Raw genomic sequence first — 26,553 nt, 5'->3', positions numbered from 1 at the left:
ACAGAAACGAGCAGATCTCACCTCTACAGGTATCTATACCGCAAAAATCGCTAACTTCATATCGCTCTTATTAGAAAGAACGTTCACACAGTGAATGAACAAAGGTTATAAATCCGCTGTCACAGACACATATCGTCATTACGGGAGAGATGTCAGACAAAACAATGGCGTAGCCGGCCTACTCTGTAACTTTTGTATACACGACCATAAACGTTAGCCGTATGCCCAAAGTGGAACTTATGCTGGGTATTAACAGGCTGAATAAGACATATTTGAACCATAGTCAATGTCATCTCCGGCTCGCAATTCATACAAAATTAGCTTCATCATGGCGTCAGCGACGGAAGGCAGAGTTAGGAAAAACCATCCTCCATCAGCAGAACGGAATTGCATGTAGTTCCGACAAGACGGGTCAGTTATACGCATGACGGTATTCTCTTCCATCACTTCATTCCACGGATAACCAGTCTTTTGTCTTGAACTCCCTGTCGAGTCTGGACACTTCAGCTGAAGGCCATCTTCATGAACCAGTTCGCGATTTCAGGTGGTACCTTACTAGAGCAGAGCCGTTTCGTCGAGAGACATCAAGTCTCATTTACCTCTTAAGACAAGACAAAGGCATATATCAACACAGACTATCTAGTCCCTGATTAAGTAGGCTATTTGCTCAACATACAGGAAAATAACACAAGGTCAAAAGACCATATTCCGCATTTCGGCTCACGAGTTTAGAGCAGTTGCCAACAGCGTAGCATTCGGCATGAACCCTTTGCTAACTGACATCATTCACGCTGTGGAATGGAGACATTCTCCAGCTTTTATCTCCCAGATCTGTCATTCCAGAGGGGCCAATTCGATCTGGTAGGACCTCTATCTGCAGCTCGATAGATCACCCTTCCAGGTCGATAGACAGCTTCTTATGACGCTGCATCACCACTTCCGCTGCATTGCTGGGTGGGGAGGAATTTTCCATATTTGAAGCAGCGACCCTACAGATGGACTCCTCTATAGTCAGGTTACCTAAAACCTGTCTCACATACTGTACGCGATCGGAGATGGTATCCCAGGGGTAAATAGATGAACCTCCCTCCAGCTGTTACATATTCTCCTAAAGTATTATGATTGGGTAACATATTTGAAGAAGAAACCAACTTTTCCTAAAACTATGTTTCTTCTAGAATACTTACCCAATCATAATACATCTCGATAATATGTAACAGGTGGAGGGATGTACCACGCTCCACCTCTTACCTATTCTACTTAGGCATCATGATTGGGAAATATGTGTCTTCGACTATATGTACCCATTCATAATACACATACGTCCTCCCAGTCTCCCCGCAGACACACCCTCAGAGAGCGCACCTTCGGCTTCAGTGGTAACATTTTTGCTTTTGTCGCCAAGTCTTATACCTAATGCAAGATAACTCTGCCCGACAGCCGCATAGGTTGGCAGAAAAGTTTAGCTCCCATTAGCTAAAGTTATTGTGATTGGGAGAGGAAGGCTGAATTTTCGAGTTAGTAGTACTTCTATTATGGTATTATGATTGGGTAAGTAGTCTGGAATAAACATATTTTACTACGAAATATTGGTTACTTGAAATTAGACTATGTAATCGGAATGTTTTAGAAGATATTGGTCATGCACATTTGCAGCAATGTTTGTTTTTGTCACTTATATCAACATAATATGTTACATAAGATCTAAAATTTTATATTATATCTTAATTCAGCAAGTAGGATCACTGAAACGACATATTCAAATGTTCAATCCATGACTATAGCGAAGTAGCCATAGCATTTAAAACAATGAGCTTACAAATATAATAGGAACACCGCGAAAAAATAATATTAAAGATTCTCTATATTTTCTTTTTTTGTTTGTTTACGTCTTAGCTATACTATGTCGATCAGGTCGATATGCCGTTGGATTCCAACCTGCAGTGTGGCATATGACTGATGGTATTGCAGGCCCAAATTCCTACAGATCCATAGTTACTAAGACATGTAATCAGGGATACTACATCAACGGGCCTAGTGAGATCCAGTGTGGATCTGATGGCAATTGGCATCCTGATCAATGGGGAGGATGTGTTGGTAAGTTAGAATTAAGCTTTTTAACAAAATAAGTTCATGTATTTATTTTATGTTTATAGTACACTGGCAACCAGCAGTACATCTCTATGAATTCGCGGGTTACTCTCGATATATTCGTTTTGGAACAAACGAATACACAACTATTTGTGTGTCTTAGCGCAAAACGGTAATCAAAATTTACAGTTATATATGTAATGAAGACAGGAGGAAGAATGTGTCGTGCGAAGATGCATATTGGAAAATAAATTCAAAATAATGGAAGTTTATGGTAGTAGTTGTCCATTAGTAGTGAGTTTAACGTAGTGTGGCCAAATTATAATGATTGCCCATTAACAAAATTCTAAGGTTTGTCATATACAGATATATTTTTCTTTCAATGTGTCAGTAGCAGCAACTTTTGTTTCATTTCTTCATCGGAAAATATCAGTTGGACAATATTTACTATTCACTGTCTGACTATAGTAGTTTCTTAGTGGTGAATATAAAATATTCTAAGTGACTTTTGAAGACAATACTTTCAAGTTTCCCTTTCATCTAAGTCATTCGAGTAAAAAATATCAACCCTTTGAACCTTATGTCGACATGGAGCTTGAGCAAATTTTATGTATCGTATATTTCTGAATGTATTGTGCATGGTTTGCATCAATGAGCAATATATAAGGCATTCTGATCTTGATCAGCTGCTTATCATCTCTGAACCTGGCAAATATTATCAAACCATTGAACTGTCATGATAATGTTCTTATAAAAGAATAAAAATAATCTTGAGAATTCAAACGAAACCTATAGAACTTGTGTCTTTATATAATAATGTTGTTACACGTTGTAAAATATGCAAAATACTGGTTTTGACGTCGTACTATCTTTACTACTGTTATGTTTTATTTCATTGAAGTGACGTTTAATGTACCTAGTTCGGTCATCCCCAGGAACCTGAAACTAGCAATACTTTATAATCCTAAGAGTATCATGGTAGAATTACCAGATTTGTTTCAATTAATATACACAATTAAGATCGTTGAAAATCGACAATCCATTTCATATTTTAAAAAAAAGAATTACACTTAAATATTTGATAGGTGTTATACAGTGAACAGATACAGAGACAGTATGATGTAACATTCAAGCAAGATCAATTTAACATAATGTTATGGATGCAAAATTTAGGGTTTTAAAAATCATATAGGCATATAACGTAAAATAACAGATATTAAACACTAACTCTGGATATAGTAGCAGCAATTCGTGTTTTTAGGCAGACATTTTCAAAACAAACAATTTATGTTATGTCCGTAACCATATATAAATTTCAGAAAATCAGCGAAGAACAATATAATTAACAGCAAATTAAATAATGTTGCCGTTATTAGACAATAGCAATTTCTGTGATTGTAAACAGCACCTTATTACGCTATTATTTATACAGGGAATTGTGCTGCTGCTTGTGTAACTAGCACTGCCAGGATATTAGCAACACTTGACTTATTTCATTTGAATTTGTTAAGGGACATGTCTGTATTACCTTTATTGTCTTATGTTAAACCTATTGCCTAATTTAATATTATTACTCTTTTGAGTTGATCATTTTATAGCCTTGGGCAAAACAATAGCGCCAACGGTTATCCCTTTCTATTTTAACAGTTTGGTTCAATATTTCTCCAAATAGTAAGTTGTATATATGTACAGAAGTAATCCAGTTAAGTGGTTTCATCATCAGTTTTCCCATGAGGCTCGATTCGCTCGTAGTACAATACTTGCAAAACGTAACAACTACAATTTTTTTTCTTTGTTTTGTTTGTGTGCAAAGAGCGGCAGATATATGTAGATTATATGAGATATTTTAGTATTCTGGGAGATCAGTATAAGAGAGTGAGGTAATAATAATAACAAATAACAAATGAAGGCGTTGAATGTCCTATTTTGCAAAAGCGCAGGGTTATTTCATTTTGATGGAAAATATTGGGTGGGATTATAAGCCTAGACTTAGTTTACATTGTTTGTCTCCCCACGAGGGTCCTAGAAAAGGAGAAGAAAAATTGAAAAAATGAAAGAGTTAATAATTATAATTGTTATAAGTGTTGCACAATGAAGATCTCAATCCACATGTCATTGTTTGCAAACAGCACGCATTAATACTAAAATCGAAATGATGACAATGGTTTGACCTGTTGACCTTATGTGCACAAGCAAAGGGGAAAATATATATATAAATATAAAAAACAATATCAATTATTACTGTATTATCATATTTAATTGATGGATGTCATGTCAAATTAACAATAAATAATTACTATTTTGAGGATAACTTTTAACTGTCATCAGATCAAATTTGGAAAAGTGATATGGAAGCCAAAGATACGATACTGGATTCACAATTCCAACAATCTGTGTAAAGGCATTAGTGCGATTTATATAGGTTGGACAGTTTCTGAAGAATATATATATATATATATATATATATATATATATATATATATATATATATATATATATATATATATATTAAAAGCCCCTTAGTTACAACACCCAGCTAGTTGTTAACGACACTATGAGATTTATTTTCACGTTTCGCTAGGACATAGATAGTTTCCGTCCTGGAAAGATGATTCAATGTGCAGTTACTAGTGAAATGATATGCTTGTGGAATAGTGAATAGATTGATGAACTAAAACTATTACTATTGAGTACAGGGGATACACCTGTAGATGATTTTGGATGTTTGAGAGAATTCGACGAAAGTAGGTTTGACATGGCATATCTCTGGCCCAACTCTTGCCCGTAAAAATCCATTGCTTATTTACCGAAGTTGCATCCAGATGTGTTACATGAGTAATGTTGAATGGATAGCGATGATCGCATTAGTAACAGGAACTTCAGATCTAATGAAAGTTATAGATCCGGGACACCTATCAGGAGAAATAGGATTCGTGTATATATCTGGCTTTTCATAGCTTTGTTTCCTACTTCCTACCCTGACTATGTCCACATAACCCTTAAAGTCGAAATATTCAATATTAAGCTCACAATCTTGAGTTAAAGGGATATCACACCACATAATATTTAAATGTTATTGAACCCCTCCCTGGTACAAATTAGTTACATGTCACACGCTATACAGTATATTCAAACAGTTTATTCATGTGATCACCTCTGATTGTCATTTGGGTCATATGGTGCACATTCTTTTATGAGTTGTACCAAATAGAATTACTTCATAATGCTGAAAGTAACATCGAATGAAAAAATGGACATTTATCAGATTTGCAAACAAATAAGGTGATCACATTAATATCAATGAACAAAGTGTTAGACATATGATACCACTGGAAGCGATGATAAACCTACTGTATAAAGGAAAATCTGTAACAATAGCAACAGGCTTACATAGGTTGAAATTTTGTATTAATATGACATTATTTACTGGACTTAATTGTTAAAGATAATAAAATGTATTACAGTCGCATGTTTCAGAGACTGTTGTTAAGTTTATCTGTTAAATACACAATATTCATCTTGTCACTTTCTTTTGGTTAAATGATTCTTAATAACGTACAGATCAGCTGATGCAATCGTATGTTATAATAAAGCATCCACATGGCTGGATTTAAATATTGAGTTCTACGTCAAGAAGTTACATTTGAGGAGAAAACATACATTGAGATCAGCTATATGATACCGCACGTAAATTCTGAAAAAGCACATTACTAAGATTCCTCATAATAATTTTCAATTATGGCTCAGCGGGAACGCTTAATATCAAGTACCCAATATAATTTAAAGGTGGTTTTAATCTGACGGTGGACATATAAAATGTTGAAATGCTCAAATGAAAATGTTATACATAATTTCCTTTTTCGAATATTTTCCCGAATCATAATGCTTTAGGAAAACTAATACTTCCTCGCAACTCAATTCTATCCCAGATACAATTTTGTCCTAAAGGGAGTTGGCCTATTTACGTAAAAGATTTGGTGGCAAAGTGTAGTAACACGTCAGTTACTACGTCCGCTCCTGAAATAAGCACGTTCTCGTCTAGAGAGACCTTGCAGAAGCCAGAATCTAAGTGGAAGATATACCAATACAAGTTGTAGGAGCTTTTAAATTCAGTTCGTGCTATAACTATTTTATATAATCAAGTCTCTAGCACTAATGCAAATCCTATACATGTGTAATTCTATTGTGAACGGGCACATGTTGGTGAGTTTCTGTCCTAACGTATTCGTAGTGTCCTGGAGCCAGCTTCAGTGTTTTAACTTGTACTGGTGGTCTCTGAGTCTTTTATTCCTACAAGTATTGCCTTATAATGGATATTGTTGGATACACTTCGTTCGTCCCTATAACGGTGCAACAGTTTCCCTTTTCTGTGTTGGTTTCTTATGCAATACAGACACTCGTTAACATTTTTATATTTTTCCCGCTCTGGCCTGACAAGTACAGTTCAGACTCAATACATGTTTGTTTTTTTTCTTCATTTTTCAGTCGTATTCGACTCATGGATGTTTGTATAGGCGACACTTGAGGCAGGTTTGCAAAAACGTTGCATCATATTTAACTTGCACTTAGTCTCTCCTAGACTATGCGATTTCATAAGATGGGTTCAGGCTACAATGTTTTTATGTGTGCATGTCTTTATGCTTATAGGAAACTCTTTATACATATATACATTTGCCAATTCAAGTACATACGGGTGAGTTTTATTCTGTAACGGTATTATTAGCCTTGGAAACCCATGCTTTAAGAATTCTATGTGTACATGCTACCCTTGATCTTCCCTAAAACTAGCTTTGTATTTGAGAACGTCTGCTATCACGTTTTTCCAGCTAACGATCTTTTGGTACAACTATGCACCCAAGTGTTATTCAAACATATCATTTGCAGGATCACATATTTTTACTATATTTTTACTGTATGCTTATTTTTTGTTTAAACTGCATGTTATCAATTTCTGAGTTAACCATTTAACGGATAACTTATGGAGGAAGAGGACTACATTTTTATACGTTAGCTCCTATTTGTCTTACATATTAGAACTATGAGTGAAGCTCAAACAACAGAGCTGAGGACGAAGAGGTCACCAGTGTGCATGCTAACTTCTCATCAGTGTTAAATTTAATGGGGACAAGGGATATAATTTAAACACTGTTTGCCACAAAGCTCCGGTCATTGACACGCTCTAAAACAGCTCCGCCACCCAGGTCTCCACAGGACTCGGCACTTTTGGAACCCCCTCTACCTTGGGTTAAAAGTGCAAAACAGCGAGGGACAGAGCTAGCAAACAGCCAAGTTCCCTCTCATTCAACAGACGTACGGACAGATTACATAGATCGAATACACATTTAACCGTCCAGTCTGATGATGCTATCAATATCCTCCGCACTCTGATGTCATTTCCGTTGCCACCGGCCTAGTCCATATACTAGTAATCAGGAATTGCCAAACATAAATCATACGGGCTCAATCATTTACGCCTCAACATATGTCGCTTCGAAATTTCTCTACACTCTGTAAAGAGAAGAGACACTTACTCAGCGAATGCCTTTAAATCAAGTTTTTAATTTAAGGAGTACTACGACTTTAGTGAGCGGCAGACCTCGTCACTCTTTGTCAGCTAAGTATCCAGCATTACCGGGACATTAGCCTCAATTCACACAACGAAGATAATATTGCTTTTTCTACACTACTATCATCCATTCACCTCTATCAAACGGCACGCGAAGATTCAGCCTGCCTAACATACATTGAGGACGTTTTACACCCCTGGAGTTTTGTTCTCCTTTTTCCACTCCATCAGCAACCTGGACCAGACTTCCAGTCGCTGTTGACCCTAGGACCGTACGACTTCAATTACTTTTTAAATCAGGGAGAGTTACAAACCTTCTGACCCGCTTTCGTCCTCAGTTCGTCAGTGCTGCTACCATTGCCAGTCTTTCATGTAAAAACCCCAGCAGCTGACAGTGATATCTCCTCCTTTTTGATGACCAGGCCATTCTCCATACGTATGGATCGTATCGCATTTGACGACACTCAGCCATTAATGAGCATATTGTTTCCATGACTTCGATCTTGAACTTTTGTCTCCATGGCTATCTTCCAGCAGACGTAACCTAGCGAATGTTCTCCTACTCCGAATACCTAAGTGCACTAATTGGAGTCGAAAGGCTCGAGTACTGAACAGAGCTGCTCAAACACACTTTGGCAAAGGCCATAATTTCAGCTGGAAGTACAGTTCGTGGAACGCAACACAGTGCTCTCTGCCTGCACTTTCCTGAAGGCCTACTATGCGACCAAGCCAATATCACATCCTTTGCGCTCTAACCTGCTGTTTAACATTGAGATAGACGAAGTCCGCAAACAAGTCATCAAGGGGACATGTCTGCCTCCATCCCACAAGCACAGCGTGGAGACAGGAATAGTACTTGAACGCGACAGATGGACCCAAGGGCTCCCTTTAGAAAGTTAACCTCTTATTGTTCGCTCCAGACTTTTCTTGGTCTCCAAGGCTAATGGCACTCTAACTTTGGTCATCGGCCTAAGCGCCCTCAATCAATTCATCCACGCCACTTGCTTGACACTGAGAGCACCACCTCGAATTTTGAACGCCATCCTTGAGGGAGACGTTGTCATCAGTTTGGAGGTAAACAACGCATGCCATCATGTCTTTATTCACAAGGCTCCCATGACGTTCCTGCAATTAGCCTACAATATCCTATAACAAATCAGGGCACATCCAGCAGGGGTTAACATTGGCCTCTGGGTCTTCACTCGTCTAAGGTATCGAGTAATGGCGAATGTCCGGAAAATTGGTATGGCGGCAACATCAAGTTACCTTGACGACAACCTGCAACACCGACGACGAGATCGATATAAGAAGACGTTATAATTCTTGCTGCTAATCTGGGCTTCTCATCAGCAAAGAAAAATCCGAAATAGTACCGTCTCAAACATTTGTTCTCCTAAGTACTGATTCCAATGAAAAGCTATGATATTTCGTCTGCATCAGGATCGGTGATCGAAAAATGACTCATGGTATCACCTTACTTTCGAGGAAATTGTATCCGCACGGTAATTACTTTGATTACTAAATTTGCTCAACGTTTCAGTGGATCTCAAGGTTCTAGGTCGCCTCCTTGTCAGCCCATTGCAATTGTTTCTTCCGTATGAATGGAATCTTAAACTTTGCCTACTGGCCCATCCTCTCACCATCTGCACCCAACAGAGGCACCATCTGCGGATTATGGGCAACCTAACTTGTCTCACTACGGGTATACATATATAAGTACAACCGCCCGAGATTACCGTCCGTACAGGTGCAAGTAAGGAATAATGTGCAGCACATCTATTTATCATTCTTTCGGGAAACAAGGGATGCATGCTCTCCCCAGGAACGACATATTCATATCATTAATTGCGGAAATGACGGCCATTGTGAATAGTTTCATTGGTGACAGGACAATTTGCATGGCAAGGGAGTTACCGTTCTGCCCGACAACTCCACAGCGTGGACATGTCTCAAACGACAAGGAGGAATCAAATACTACAGTGGTTGCATATCTTCAGCGACAAAAAGGATCCAAGTCCCCATACCATTGCGTCATTGTGTGGGATTTTACAAACTTTTCTTGTCAACAACAACTTAATATACATGTTCGCTATATTCCGAGACGCCTCAACGTACTGTGCGGAACAAACAACTAATGCAATCAGAATGGATGCTCCATCCCTCGGTTTTCACTCAGATGAGTACCCGATGCGATCAGCCGTTGCGTTCCTGTTTGCGAGAAAGTGGCATGACAACTTCGTCCATTTTCTCACCCTTCCCGTAACCGCAATTTTAGGCAGGAGACGCCCTATCGTTAGATTGGATCTGAACCCAAATAACTACCCTCCAACACCTCTGAATCCAAACGTAATATAGATAGCCAGGGAATCAGCCTGGCGCCTCATCATCATAGTACCACTCCGATGGCGAATGGTTGTGGATCAACGACCTCATCAATTTTGGACTGGAAACCTCGCGGAAATTCTGGTTTTCCTTCATCTACTGAAACAGTCATGGTGACATTCGTTTCATTCCGTCCGGAGCTTCCAAACCTGCACGTCTGGATCATATCAAATAGGCCCTCAGATTAAAAAAAAATTCCTCCGAAACGTATTGAAGAAATTCGTTCAGGTGTGTCCTCCCTCCACTCTGCAAGTATATAAAGGCAAATGGCACATCTTTACCCACTGGTGCACAAACGATCATATCCAGCCTCTCGAGGAATCTAAACCGCATACAGCTAATGTCCTCCACTCTTTCGTTAAAGAGAGAAAGTTAGCACGAGTACGATCAAAGGTTACTGCTACAAGATCGCTGTCACCTTCACATCAATGTAGGGAAGACATCGGACCAACCCATGAGTTTTATCTGACTTTCTCGCCAACTTTGTGCATATAAGGCCACAAACGTTAACCCTATCCACAGAACAGAACCTATCTTAGGTTTTAACCTGGCCGCACAAGACATATTTTGAACAAATTCGCGAAATATATAACCTATCAGAAGCCCGGAATTTCAGGCAAGTTTCGACAAGACCAGTCAGTCTTATTCATGAACACACCTTCTTTCATCGTCAATATCCGTCTCCTTTCCACGGGTAACCAAACTTTCGTCATGAAACCTGTTTAATCCGGACACATTATCTGAAGGCCACCAACAAAACCCAGTCCAGGTACCTTAATAGAACATATCCGTTGCGTCGAAGGAGATCACGCCTCTTCATACATTGCATCAAAGGACGAGAGTACCCATCAGAAAAGACTATCTCGTCCAGGAGTAAGGGGGACTTGCTCAGCATATAGGGAAATAACCTCAGCTCAAATGAACTTATTACGCGTCTTGGCTCACGAGGTTTGAACAGTTGACACTAACTCAAGGTCAGGCCGTAACTGTTCGCTAACCGACATCATTCACGCTGTGAAATGGAGATCAGAGTCGACATTCCCTAACCTTTATCTCCGAAAGCTGTCATCCAGAGGGTTCACTTCGATCTGGTAGGACGTATATCCACATCTCAACAGGGCAACCTTCCTGATCGATCGACAGACATAAGACGCGGCCTCATGACTTTTGCTGAATTGCGGGGCTAAATTGTTTACCTTTTGAACGAGTGCGCCAACAGATTAAATCTCTTCCATTTGGGATACGTAGAAGCTGTCTCATCTAACTTAGGGGACCGGAAATGGTATCTCTTGGTGAACAAAATGTAACTTCCTCCACCTCTTACCTATTCTCCTTAAGCATTATTATTGGGTAACGTTCATGAAGAAAAATCTATTTTATTCCTAGTGAAAGATGTTTTATCGAGGATATTTACCCAATCAAAATACACATAAAACCTCCCAGCTTCGCCGCTGTAACATCCACAGAAAGCGTACCTTTCATTCCAGTGGTAACTGAAGTATTCTTAGACTTGACTACTAAGTCTTATACGTAATGAGAGAGCCTTTTGCCCGATTGCCACAAAGGTCGGCATACAACTTTTAGCTCCCATTAGTTAAAGTAGTTTCCTAAGGGGAGATGGAGAGAGCTGGATTTGCGAGGTAGTAATGGTTATCCTAAGGTATTATGATTCGGTAAATGTTATCGAAGAAACATATTTTACTAGGAAAATTGATTTGCTTTTTTATTCTATGGTTCGTTGATTTTAACTTACAATTATTGGTTAAAAAAAAAATGAAATATACAGTAATGACTGGTTTCTACCATTTCTTGCATAAATAAGGAAAGCGCAATGTAACATTTCTAGTGATCTACATTGACAGGGCTACATTTGTCGTGCCTGCGAATTTGGTTGTAAAACACTCGACTGTTGTAACAGGCTACATTGACTATAAGAATGTAATGAATAAAGTTCAGTATAGTTGCACTAATGAACATATTAAGAAATACTTGATATTGTACAAAGAAGGGTTACTAATTTCCCGGATCATATTCAATCAACCTTTTTACAACCTGCTTCAAACTCATTTTTAGTATATAATAAGTAAAATATGAATTGACTTAAATGGAATACTAACGATAACTAACCTTATAGGTGTTGTCCTTACGAATTTGGTTATAAACACTCCATTACAGTAAAAAAAAATGTACACTTGACGATACTAACAAGCTTAAGTGAATTAAAGTTTGTTATAAATAATGATCGGTATGTTGATACTAATGAACACAATGGCTTTGGTTGACTTTGTATGGTACAAACACAAACTAATAATTTGTCAGATCATTTAATATCGAACATTTTCAGTCGCGTTACAAGGCTCATATTTGCAGGTCGTAAATTTGGCCTGAAAGCTCTTATATCTAACTCTGATTACCTCTTACTTGTAGTTCCTATGAGTGACCTTTTTACATGTGACTTATGACGGTAACTATTGTAAGGGTGGTGGATTAAAAAAGAACAAAACAAAACTTAGCAGCCTTCATCATAGATGGTTATCAAACTTTAAGATATGATGATAATGACATAGAAAAATAAAGCAAATAAATGTTATGCTTGATACTTCCAGAACATATTATACCACTTCTGAGATTATTTAGATCTTTTGCATGCAACGCTAACAATATTAAAATATATTTATGAGTTTTGGTAATGCTACCTATGATGATATATTATATATAAGTTAATATACGGCCTGTTTATGGTTCTAAATAAGCTAATGGGATGTACAACTAATATTGACGGTTCACATCTGATATTTCGGTGTGGATATGTTTGTTATTTTAAGACATCCAATTACGACTATGTCTGAAATAGCACTACATTTTCAATATATGCAAATAAGAAACCTTTATTTTTGTCTACGGCATTAGCGATTTAGAATTGGACAATTTCTATATTCTGCTTGCTGCATGATGCTACTAATGGCGGAAACCCATTTGCCCCGGGATGCACGTCCTGCTATTCTGCATTATAAGGTATTGGACCTATTTAAAACGATTGTTTTATGCACAGACTTCTACCAGTGTGTAACAATAATTTAAATATTATGTGTCATCTTTATTTCACTATACGACATTGCAATATCTACAAATTGTACATGCAGTGGTGATAAGTAGTTTACGTTTAGTATGAGGGTGTCTGTCGTTCTAAGGATTATGGGAAGGATTTTGACATATCAGTTTCAGCTGCATAACTCTTGATCGGTACTATATGACAGGATTGCGCTGATGCATATAAAGCAGATATATATATATATATATATATATATATATATATATATATATATATATATATATATATATATATATATATATATATATATATATAACTAAACTTTAGAATGAAAATCAAAACTTAGTTGAAGAGTACCGAGAGAGTACTTTCCAACCAGGAAATGTAAATAAACTGCATTTCCTGGTTGGAACGTAATCTTTCGGTACTCATTATTTCCTTTGAATTCCCTTATTAAAACGAATTTTTTCGGTACTCTTCGGCTACGTTTCGATTTTCATTATAATGCTTAGGTAAACATTATGATCTATATTCTACTCTAACTTACCGATGTTTCAGCGAAACGCTGCAATAATCTCCTGCAACCAGAGAATGGCAAAATTGCAACCAAAGCAGGTGTTTGGGACAGTGGTCGGTACGTTCAAGGTACTTGGACCTATAATACAACTGTTACAATCGAATGTGACCCAGGTTACATATTAAAGGGAGACGGCCTGGTTGTATGCCTCGATCGCTGGAACGGAACGCTTGGAAATTGATCTGGTAATGGTCATCCTAAAGATGGTTTCATAAAATAGTTTCAAAATACACACATATATACAGACATACTGGCACATACATACATACATACATACATACATACATACATACATACATACCTACTACCTACATACCTACCTACCTACCTACTACCTATATACATACCTACATACCTACCTACCTACCTACATACATACATGCATAGCCGTAAATAAAGACAAGTATGGTCATATCGGCCAGAAATGCTCTGTGCAAGCATCGTAACAATTTATACTACATTTGCCTAATCAACGATGTATTAGCCCATATTGAGTCTTCCGTATTAATTATTTTACTTGAAATTAGGGTTACACACTCCTCATATCATATAACCATATAATGTACAGTTTGAGCGAATAAAATATAGCGAACAAAATGGGTAGCTGTCTCAGTGGTAGTTTTTCGCTTATAATAAACGGTTTCGTACATTTAAACTCTAGCGTATTCCACGCAACTAATCAGCAACTCACATTGTTGCTGACATTTATCATCTGCTCCATAAAGGCGGTCATAATTGCACTGTTTGCAAACAGATTGTATCGGCATGCTCAGTCCGTGTGCTGTCGTCAGCATAAGCTTCAAAAAGCTAGTCAGAGCCAATATTACATTACAAAAAGAGAAAGCACGTAATCATTTTAAAAGCTAGAAAATAATTTAAAATATTATATATAAAAACTCGTATGTAAGAATAATAACTTCAAACGAGAAAGCATTATCTTTATTCCAGATGTGGATGAATGCAGAGATGGCGGGAATGCTTGTAACAACAATGGACATTGCACCAACAGTCAAGGAAGCTTCAACTGCACTTGCTACAATGGTTTCATTGGAAAAGAATGTGAAACAGGTAGGATATTTATTTCAGCCAAATCTGCTTAACACGAAAGTTTTCTTAATGCATATCCGCTAAAAATAACAGTACTGTATGTATGCATGCATGTATGTATGTATGTATGTATGTATGTATGTATGTATGTATGTATGTATGTATGTGTGTATGTATATGTGTATGTATGTATATATATGTGTACATATGTGAATATACGTGTATATATGTATATATATGTATATATGTGTATATATGTATGTATATATGTGTGCATATGCATGTATATATGTATACATATATGTAAACATACATACACATATAGATACAGTGTACCTACCGTGAGTGGGTCTGTAAACAGATCAATATAAACATGAAGAACATACAATATATATCTAAGTAAACCTTATCATAAACAATTTATCTCTGCAGTTAATTAATTCATGAAATGCAAAGGTTCATTGCTAGAGAAGATGTTGGTTGAAGATGGTGATTGAAGAAGTTGCCCGAGATTGTTTATATATATATATATATATATATATATATATATATATATATATATATATATATATATATATATATATATATATATATATATATATATATATATATATATATATATATACATATATGGATATATTTGTATAAATATATGTATATTTGTGTGTACATGTATATATGTATATATATATAGATATGTATGGATGTACATATATGAATATGTATGTATACATGTATATATATATATATATATATATATATATATATATATATATATATATATATATATATTTATTTATTTATTTATATGTGTGCGTGTGTATCTATGCAAATATATAATCCTGATCTCGTATACTCGTTTAAGATTCTGAAGGAATACATATAATGTAATGGATTTGATTTTCGAAGCCCGGTGCATTTATTTTTAGAGACATACGCGGTATAGGCAAACATATCTTAAGTCTTGAAAACACTGGGGTAGTATTCCGTTTGTACAGAATTAGTATTATTTTGAACCGAATGTTCTGGTAACAATGCTAAGGATTGTTGTATTTTATTTCATTTAATTTTTTATACAAATTATTTAGGGCTTTCTCCGGTTTTTACACCTCAAGAAGTATTTGATATAGTTTATTGGCGATTTCGTGTGTGTGTGTGCTGTTGCACTATAGTTAAGTTAGTAAACGGACATATGGAATAAAGCCTTCAGATAATCCTCATGTATTTCAGTTATTGTAACCCAGATTTGTATTAAAAAAAAGTATTCGGAGAAATTATTTAGATGTTACTAAATTAAGAGACAAAGATTAAAATCCACTTGAACATAATGGTGTTCTTGAAATTAAATGTTCAAAAACATAGTTACAATGAAGGGTCTGTTTTTGATGGATAGAGACAAAATTTATGATGGAAATTAGGCAGCGATAAATAGTAAATTATGATGTGATAATTGGGGTTGCGCTGATTTTTTTACGATCATATACACGACACAGATGATTATGGTGACAGTATTAAACTGCATGAACAACAGCAAACGGCGATTCCGCGATAACTGGTAATAATGGTTCGACATATACAGTGTCTAAGTAAACACTTGACACAGAAGAAAAACAAAAGGGGCGGGGGTGACGGCTTATTTTCGAATTTCAATGTGAATATTAATCACCATGAATTATAATCTCAATTGGGTAATATAATAATTCAAAAGGCAATATAATAAAATGGCAGCATTCATTGGGCGACATACACAGTTAGCATCATTGATCTTTGGGGCGATTTGTCCACACGCAATAGGGCGTCTTCTCGAACAAGCATGGAGCAACTTCTCCTGACAGTTGGGATGAGTTCTCCAAGGGTAGAATTTTTGACTGAGGCGAGTTATTCAAAGGCGAGTTCTTCATGGGGCGAGTTCTCCACTATTCGTTAGGAATCATAGCTAAATATGTTACACGTGTCACACGTTTGTGCAGTGTAAACATGGCATTCGAAATAAAGATGTCATTGAATGTTGGTGAAGTATCTCCTGCTGTAGGACGTAATATTGTCAACTCTGCATTTTTTCATATTGGACAGCGAATGAAGTTTCAAGCTGAACATATTTTCAAAACCATCCTTTTAATAATTTATTATCCTATGTCATAATACATTGCGATTATATAGCTAAATTAGTAATAAACTTGTATAGTAGTTGTGAGCTTAAATTATAATTATCAATTCAGTTCAACGTAAACATGTTGATTACATTTGGGGATATCAATGTTGAATTGTGGCATTATAGAAAGTTTTATTCTTTCAATTAGAAGAGGTATAGATGCAAAATTATGTTTTGAGACGTTTTGGTTTGCTTTTTGAAAGCATCGAGAACTTTATTTAAAACCTTTTCGTTTTGGTCAAGAAAAACGAATCCAACGCAAGATTGTTCAAATGTGTTTCCAACCCTCTATACAGAATAATGTACGTTATATTTATGTTAATTGTAATATAATTTACAAGTCGTTTATCATGTTTAACAAGCTGAAGAAACGATAGGACCACTCTCCAAAGGAAAATCAAATTTTGAAAATAAGGAAGTCCGCTTTGCGAGATTCCTGTTATTATAGCAGAATAGATAATTTGCATGTATAATCAGCGTTATTTATATAATCCATTTTCCACAAGCCTGGATATATAGCCTCGTAACCTTTAATTGCGCAAGCGATTTCATTTCCTTACAAATGTGGAGTAGTAGCAAAGTTTTACCTTTCTTGGCCCCATTAGGGTCTCTGACATCCATCATAGCCCATTCGCGACCCATGCATGATTATTAATTTAATGTTTCGCACTTGTGGCTCAGTCATGGGGTACAGTCTACGCCGGACATGAGTGCCCCAAGAACACCTGAAAAAGCCCAAAAACTGATATTGCAATTACTATGTAATTGAAGAAGAAAAACAATCGTGATTGCCAAAACAAATACCTCTGAGTGTTCTTATTCAAGCAAGCACATGGTACTGATGGATACGCAATGCAGATTCATCAATGTGAAGAATATTGTTTATACTCGACTTAAACTGTTTGCAAAACCGTACACGCATGGTTTCTTGTTTATGCTCGTAATTGCCTGCAATTTTCCATTTCCGCCGGCACACTTTAAAATTCAACCTCACTGATTATTGTATGCTCGGTTGCTACCGAATACACTGATCGTGTACAGACTTCTATGTCCCAGTGCAAGCAATTCTAAACAGACACGTATTTATGAATGGATTTGTTTCGCATATCTCCTTAAATATGTTCCCATTGTCCAGCAACTCCTCTGTACGCAGGATATATGACTCACAAGTCGTTAGAGAATCTTTTTAAAAAATAGAGTTTCTCCGTAACTTTTCCTTTTAAGAATGGAATATTTTATCCCAGTTCTCCTTTCATACCTATGTTGACTCTGTTAAAATACGACTTACTGACGGGAAAACAATGAGAATGTACAAAGTCGCTGTTAGCGTGATAGGTGTTTCCACCCTCATCGTAATCAGTCATGGCATAATCCACTTTGAAAGGAATAATTCTCAATAACAGTACAGATATGTGTCCCTCCTAAACGAAGTACACAGACATAAAATTCAACCCGCCTTCACTCAATTGCACAATGTATTTAAAATACGAGAAAAATGTTTCGTACTGTTGATGCCTATCTTGGGTGCCCAAAATCATACAATTCAGGACAAAACGTAATGGACAAAGTATTGCCATCCTGAAAATACATGGCCAGACGGTAAGCAATTTTATGGTACTCGATCTGGCAGGTTTGTTATGTTTAGCCAGGGTGGAGCCAGACTGTTCTTCAAACACGCAAGCAATCGTTTTCTACCAAATGTTGTGCGTGAAAATAATACCCCACAGGAATCTGGATGATATAGTTACACAACCGAGAATTGGTTGATAATGTCCTTTTAACAAACCACACCTTCACATCATTTTTCTCCAATTGTTCTTATACTTGCTCGTTCATAATATTGAGCGTAAACGTGTTTTGATTTTCGATAATATTTATAATTCCTGTGGGATGAACGATTTCTACCAAAGCCACTCCCTAATGTGCTTTGTGATCCAATCAGATTGCCTAAGATAACAGTGGTCTACATTTTTTTTAAAAATTCGTCTGCTTCTGAGATAAAAATGTGATATTTATTATGGATTTTGATGTGCTGAATTCAAATATGACAATTGAAACAAATGATTGGCTACTGTGTCCAAGCTATTTAAGTTTTTACATGTTACACCTATGTATATTGTATACATTGGATTGAGTTTTCATCATAAATTGTAAACCTATGTATTTTCATTTGTTTATGGTTGCTTTACGTGATAGTATCGCACATGTCCTGTGTATATAACACTTTAAAACTAAAGAGCAAACCATTCGTATGAATGAACTTTATTATGAAACAAAAGGCAATAAACTATTATGTATATATAAGTACATAGGTTATCCTTATTCAATGTGTACTTGGCATGTCTTGGCTTGTCTCTTGTGTTTATTAAAAGGAGCATCTCTTGTCACTGTCCAGCAATTGTCGTCAAGTACTGATGGGCCCCATTTTCCCTAATAGCGTTTCTCCATAGTTGAAATCGCTCGCCGTGCTGGTCGTCCAATGCTCAGCAGTTCGGTGGAAAGATACAGATGAAATTGCACAAATTGTATCTTTAGTGAAACATTGCAACCAAGGCTTTTTTATGCCTTGATGAGGTTTTCCACCAACTACCTGTAGTTGTCTAACTCGTTTTTACCGAGAAAATTTGTTGCCGCAAACTGGAAGACTTTCTATGCCGTTTTTTCCTTGCCACGCAGTGCACAGTCAAATCCATCATCTTGAAGAAGTTAATGAATCTGAGGACCAACAATGACACATTCTTTTATCTTAGTTTCACTTAACTTTGGACATTTTCCAGGGAGGTACTGAAAGCTGCTTGCGTTTTGTCCATGGCCTTGACATAGGTTTTCATCCGACCCAGCTTGATGTGCAAGGGTGGTAACAAAATATTCATTGATTCAACAAGTTGTGGATGCTGAACACTTGTCCAACCAGACTTTAATGACTATTGGAGTGGCCAATTTATCTTGATGTTGTGGGAATTTCTCCCACGACTATCCCATTAGCACCGAAAACAGCAGTACTTTGCGTATCCAGTAGAACATGAACCTTGAAATCGCCACAAATCTGACACTGATGTTGGTCATAGTTTATGTACCTCAAAAGTTGTTTGATGTTTTCATAGGTTTACTTCATTAGGACTGTATGACCAACTGTAATTGATGGCAAAACATTGCAATCATGCAGCAAAACTGATTCAAGGCTCGTCATCAACGAAAAAATGAACAATCTCCATTCATCTGCATCATGAATAGTATTGAGGGCTGCCATCACACAATTGATGTTTTTGCAGGCTACATGATCACCTTCCATGAAAAAGAATAGGACAAGATCCTTTTCACGGCCACGGAACATGGAAACCCTAACATCATTTGCAAGGGGATTCTACTGCTGTAGTCTGGAGCCGAACAGCCATTCCTTACTCTTGGATACTACCAAATCCCTGACAAGGTCATTCAGTTCACCAGGTGCTATGAGGTGTGGTTCAGAGGAGGAGGATGGGAGAAAATATGGGCAATGTCACATTGATGGTTCAGGACTAGAAGTGTCATCCACTTCTTCTTCCTCGTCTGCCTCAAGTGAGAATGATACTGGTGCATCTTGAACTGGCAGTCCTTCCCCGTGATATACCGGCGTATAGCTGATGATATTTTTGGATCATACACAGTCCAATTTTTCCTCTTCGACACACCTTTCCCAGCTGGAGGCACCATGCAGAAGTAACAATTGCTGATATGATTTGTTGGCTCTCGGCAAATGATTGGCACCGCAAATGGCATAGATCTCTTGTTCCTGCTCAACCAATGGGGTAGATTTGTTGCACAAGTGTTGCAGAATATTTATAAGGGTCCACCTTTTGTCCTAATCTCCAACTTTGCTGACAAAAATAAGGTGATAGGCTTTTATATCCATAGTGGTTATACGGCCCTTTTGTATGCAAAATTCACTTCACCACAAAATAGAGCAAGTTATGTTCATTATTCACACAAGTACGAGCAATCACTTCTCACTTTGGCTAAACAGAAATGTGTCCCTTTGCAAAATCAAACACTGTCAAAATAACAGAGCATGACACTGTGCTGTTTCTAGAGCTGATATAGGCCAATTTGTCCAGCAGAGTTATGTAAGATTGGTTATGATTTCATCATCCATTACTTCTAGGAATAACATGATTCAATTCATATCATGTATGACGTAATACCAACTTCAGATTGCATCATTCATTGTTTTGCCTAAAAGACAAGTACTTTCGAAACCCAGTCATAGAGTGTTTCATTAATCCAATCTAAGATATATCTGAGTCATTTCTGGTTTAAACTGAGTTCACTTCCATTTATATCTCACTTATCCTGTGCCATTCCCAAGTCAAGTGTCGTATATACTGACCCAGTATCATATATTTAAAACTAAAGCCAATCAGCATCATAAGCATCATATTCGTTCTCAGTGACTCATAATTAGTAAACTTTGACTTCATTTATTTCGGAAGCATTTTGGCTGTAGACGATTATAATTATTCGGGTGTGGGGTTTTAAATTGATTATTAAATAGATGTGCGGTGTTAGAGTGGCATTTTCGTACGCACGAGTCCTAACTCTTTGGCTAGCACTTGTACTTGAGATTTATGTCTAGGACTTTTAAACACCACCACGTAATGATTATTGAGAATAATGATGCGATGGGCTTAACTTTGTTGAAACACATGTTAGGTAATGTAAATGACACTGACATTCTGATGATGCCCTTTACACGTAAACCAAAGTTTATTTTCTTCTCGTCTTCTGCTAACATGTCGTTGAAGATGACCAGATGTGTTTGACTGGTGCCAGGCACGACCCCGTCGCCTTCCACAAAACAATGGAATTTCCCTTACTTTCTCGAGGGAGACTATAAACAGATTGCCAGTCTTTGTAAAACCACACCATGCATTGGGGTGGACTTTTGTGTTCGATCAAACGATGTCGAAGATACAAGGCCTCATAACTGGGACGATCTAACGTCTATGACTTTGAAAGTCGTGGAAGAAGTAGAAAAGAAGGTGAAGCCATAGGGGAGGTATTCACCATTTTAAACTAACATAAGCAAGACAGAAGTTTTTTTTTATATTGTTCAGGACACGTGTATTAAGTGTTAAAAAGTTACTTCACGCAAATGCAAAAATGCATAATAGACACATTTTTAGGTAGATGGCTAAAAGACCAAGCAAATCGATCGAAATGATATACGAACAAGTCACTGTGCAACATTTTTGACGAAGGTATGGTGTTCTATGGACGCTTTTTAATGTTCTTGGAATCTCTACATTATGCTCAGTCTCGAATCTTTCCTCCCGTAATGGATTTTCAGGTGTGTTGATATCGACGACGGTACTGCTGCTGTCCTGAATGGGTTGTCTTCCTCGGTGTCAATTTTTTCTGGCAATGTGGCTGACACGGGTTTAAATGTCACACTTTTCACTGGACCATTTAAGTCGTTAGCATAAATCTTTGGAATAGTTAGCCACTTCTTTCGTCCAAGAGTCGAAATCAAGACTGTTCCAGTCACGTACATATTGACAGCGCGGGTGTATATCACAATCTATGCTCACATCTTCGTAAGCATCATAAGTTGCTAAAGTTTACGAATCTTTGCTTCCCATAGAAGTAGAGAAGTATCGATAAGAAAACGCAGCGCTTTTAACATAATGACTCTCTTGTGTACATTGAAAGGAATTACCATAATACTGTTGTTGTAGTTACTGTTTATAACTAGTTCACAATGAATCTGCTCGGAAACATAATCCAAAAACGAAGTCACTAACACTCACACCGCATGGCGTCCAAAATTTAAAGGAAACATTTATTGGAAACGGTGTTTGTAATCCTTTCAAATCTGAATAGAGCCATTGACTTCCTTCCACGGAATATGTTGTAATGCTACTGATAAACGTCTTGGTATGGTAACAAGCTTTTACACCTCATTTGTACTGGTGGTAGAAATAGTGTCTTCCAAGAATCAGCAATCGGTGGGTTGTGGCCAATAGCCTCGTCTTCGTTTGTGCCAGAAGTAGTATCCTCTCATAATCAGTCTTCTTTTACTTTGGAAACAAAAACATAATATGAAATGGAGAAGTGATTCTGAGCTTGTGTTTCACTTGTATTTTGATAAACGCTTTGTAAATCCGTTCTCTCGGCTCCAGAGGTACATTCTAAATGTGCTTTTCTAAACTATGCGTTCAAAGCAATGTGTTTCTTTTGGAGTTAATATATATACTTTTTGCACTGAAGCGTTGGTACTTCAGTACTGAATCGAAATTGGTTAATCACTATCTCACACACCACATGTCGCACATTCATTTTGAGGCAATACTAGTTCTTGTAAAGGTTTAATATAATCCTCTAACGGTAAGTTTGAAATTTTGTGTAATATTTATACTTTTTAAGTACAATGAGTAGCATCGAAACCCTTCTGAATCTCAGGTAGTTAATCGCTATCTGGCAATTTTAACACTATCATAAGAATTGATCCTCTTATACCATTCAGGTACCAGTGGTTCAAACATCGGTGACGAAACGGATGTAAATGTTCTTTGTGTTTCACTTGTAATTGGAAGAACTAACTCTTCATAAATGCGTTCTTTAAAGTCCAGAAGCAAGGAAAAATGTTCTTTTATAAAGTATTCATGAAGATATTACTGGGATCCCACTAAAGGAAGGTAGTGACAATGCGGAGACCATCAAGCATGTTTTAGGTAAGCCGAGTCTTGTTGTTCCCACTCGTGAAATGACACACCACAACTGAAACACTTGACTTTATCTACTTCACCCAAGTAGATAAATCCGGCTCTGGCTAATGCTTCGGGGGCTGGTCCTCCCATATGGTTTGTCCACTTTCCTTTGAATGTTTGGAATCAACTTTCAAAGGCGAAGAAATCAGTCAAACGCACATGGAACGAATATTCTTCTCTCAAACGTTAATTTCGATGAAGTTACGGTGTAACCTAAGTAATTTACTGAGGCATAGATGACATCCTTGGGGTGATAACTGTACGATAGTACTATGTTGAGAATGAAAATCAGTAAAGAGACGAGGTGTATGGTAACGGGTGACATCGCTATCACACGTGTAGGATTTTATACGCACAGCATAACTTGCTATGGTAAGTGAAGTAGTCATAGCGAAGTTCCCATGATGTGTTGAATCGCTGATGTAGCAACGTAGTGCATCACCACAATCGCAAGGCACTGCCTCGCACTCGACTCATCACTGAACTTGACTTCTGACTTGGTGAATGGATTCATCTTTCTAGTTTGGCAAATGTAATCACAATGAAGTATCGGTCTTGAAAGTTTTCCCACTTATATACTGACCACTATGATCGTGTCCGTAAGGTAAAGTGAAGTGGTTGAAAAGCCGCACTCGCTTCTGGCAGACGATTTGATATAGTTTTTATAACGGTCGACCGACAATTTGCTGAGTGGGAAAATGTTCAATCTTGTGCAGTTCGTTGGTGGTCACTCTAAAGTCTTGATCGTCTCCAGACGGCAAAGCTTCTTTCATCAAGCCAAAGTCCACCTCTTGACTAGTGAGATGATTTAGAGCCAATCATTTGACTTTACACTCGGTACGAACATTTCCAAGTTTGTCCTGGTATTCTTTGTATTTAAGACCTCCGCTAGCAAAACTCAGAATCTTATCGTTGCGGTGCTCGTCCGTCCAGGATTTTAAATGGTCACATTCGATTTTAGGCTGAAAATTAATAGAACGCTGAATGTAAATGCATCTGTCTGTGTCAAAGTAAAGGAAGCAATCTCCTTACTTATGTAAGGTTTTGTACAATTTTAAACGAGCATAGGCTGTATTGTAGACTACATTGGTGACAATTCGAGGTTCTTGGGTGTGTACAAAATCAAATTCTTTGTAATTGACCAGTAGCAAGCCTTCACGAACGACGTCCACGTGTTTCATGTATTTGGTTTTTGTCGTGAATCGTCTGGAAGTAAGAGGAAGGTTCTGTCCGATACTCATTTTTGGGTAAACACGGTCGTTGAGCCATTTGTCCACACAAACAGCTCCGCTTCATCTTAGCAAACGATCTCCTTTCTTCGCCTTTTTCCCCACCTTGTCTAAAGTAATACCTTCCTGATGAAAGTATTCCTCTTTGAATTTATTTTGGTCTTCAGGACATAGGCATCAAGAAAGATGACCGCTGGCTTCTTATTTTAGTTCCAAAAAGGCATTCACATAGTCCACGAAAATTCATTTCTTTGTCTCTTCATCCTGTTGGTACTGTTCTGTCTTCGGCAAGTTGTAAATTTTACAAACTTCTAACAGTTGGTATCCCAGTTGCAGATCTCGAAACAATTCCACGCTGACCCAATTCCTGTCAATGTGCGTTCTTCCTGAATATGATCACAAGGTTGGTCCTGGTTACAAGTTTACGCATAGGTACGGCACAATGGAAACATCAGTTTGCCTTGGCAATGGTAAGGTAAGACAGGATGGTACAAGTTGGTGGGAGGCAAGACTTTGCATTTCATTAGTCTTTCCTTCAAGAGCCTTGGATGCCCTGCTGAAAAGGTACGCTATTTACACACGCAAGGATGCAGTAAACTCACGTCCAAGTATTTTATTTCTTCTCCTTTCTTCTCTTCCGCATGGCATAGCAAACATGTGGCATTCGTACGTCCTCCAAACAAACTATCCGGTGGATCGAGAGGGTCTAATATGTCGTAGCATTCCACGATGCTTTTAAATTCGGGATCGGTTTTCAAACGAAACTCATAATTGTGCTTCCACATTTGCACGATTTGGTATCCTTGCTGTCCTTACGTCAAGAAATGTTGACAAGTGTCCTCGCAGAAGTCTTCCATATTACGTTGTAAGAATGGGGTTTTCGTGTCACGTTGAGGGTAACAGGTCGGACATCCGTGAAGAAACCATCTGTTAAACTCGTAGGCGATCCTTGGGTATTCTAAGTCCTAGCTATCCAACGAATACTTCCAAATGGTCTTTTCGACTTCTACGTTTTTGGCAAGTTGGATCCATTTGTACCCCTTTACGCACAAGCAATGTTGCCAGAGCAGAACTTTAACCGAGTATCGACGTTTGACAAAGTCTGTAGTTTGAGGGCGTATGACGGTAAGGTCTTCTCGTGCTGAATCGCTTGCATTACGGATAATAGTACTCTTTGGCGATGATACAGGATTCTTTCAAGTGATCTCTCCCTCCGTGGGCCATGAACAGTTCTCGACATTTTCCACAGCAACGCCGTAAAATCTCCACGTCTGAGCGAGAATACTTTGACATTTCTTCCTAAAAGTCAAAAGGGTCAGAAGCGTGAGGGCGGTACCAAGTGTAAGAAACGTCTTGTTGTTCGGTTCGCATGTTATCATGAACATAATAGTGAGTTTCAGGCAAATGCGACTGGACGGCGTGTTGATTAGCTTTGGTATTGAAAAAGAGCGGAAGATAGCCGTTGTCATTCCAAACGTATTATACATTCGACTTAAAGGCATGGGTAAAAGACCTATAGAATCATTGAAATGTATTTTGCCCACTTACATGGTGATGTTTTTGGATCCGTTCAAGGTGACTTTGGAGCATGTGGTGCATTGTTCTGTTTAGTATTTCAGAAGAAATTGTACATCGGATCCTGCAAAATTGTGAGCTATAACCGAGGCTTAACGATGGCAGTCTCCGTAACGTTCAGTGTCCTTTTGACACC

The 26,553-nt window shown here is 37.6% G+C and overlaps 1 protein-coding gene across 1 annotated transcript in view; it reads left to right on the top strand.

The window, feature by feature from the left end:
- The first annotated feature begins 14,621 nt into the window (after positions 1-14,621).
- The window catches only part of LOC149807852 (uncharacterized), a 37,374-nt gene continuing 25,442 nt past the window's right edge, over positions 14,622-26,553 (top strand). Inside the window, exon 1 of the mRNA XM_089947097.1 lies at positions 14,622-14,736. The gene's annotated coding sequence lies outside the window, so the exon portion shown is untranslated. The remainder of the gene's footprint in view (positions 14,737-26,553) is intronic.

Source organism: Sinohyriopsis cumingii, chromosome 1 (genome assembly GCF_028554795.1).
Source record: "Sinohyriopsis cumingii isolate HCF-2022 chromosome 1, ASM2855479v2, whole genome shotgun sequence".
In the NCBI taxonomy this organism is placed as follows: Eukaryota; Metazoa; Mollusca; class Bivalvia; order Unionida; family Unionidae; genus Sinohyriopsis; species Sinohyriopsis cumingii.
Note: the sequence above shows the minus strand (reverse complement) of the source record. Positions and strands in the feature narration are given on the sequence as shown.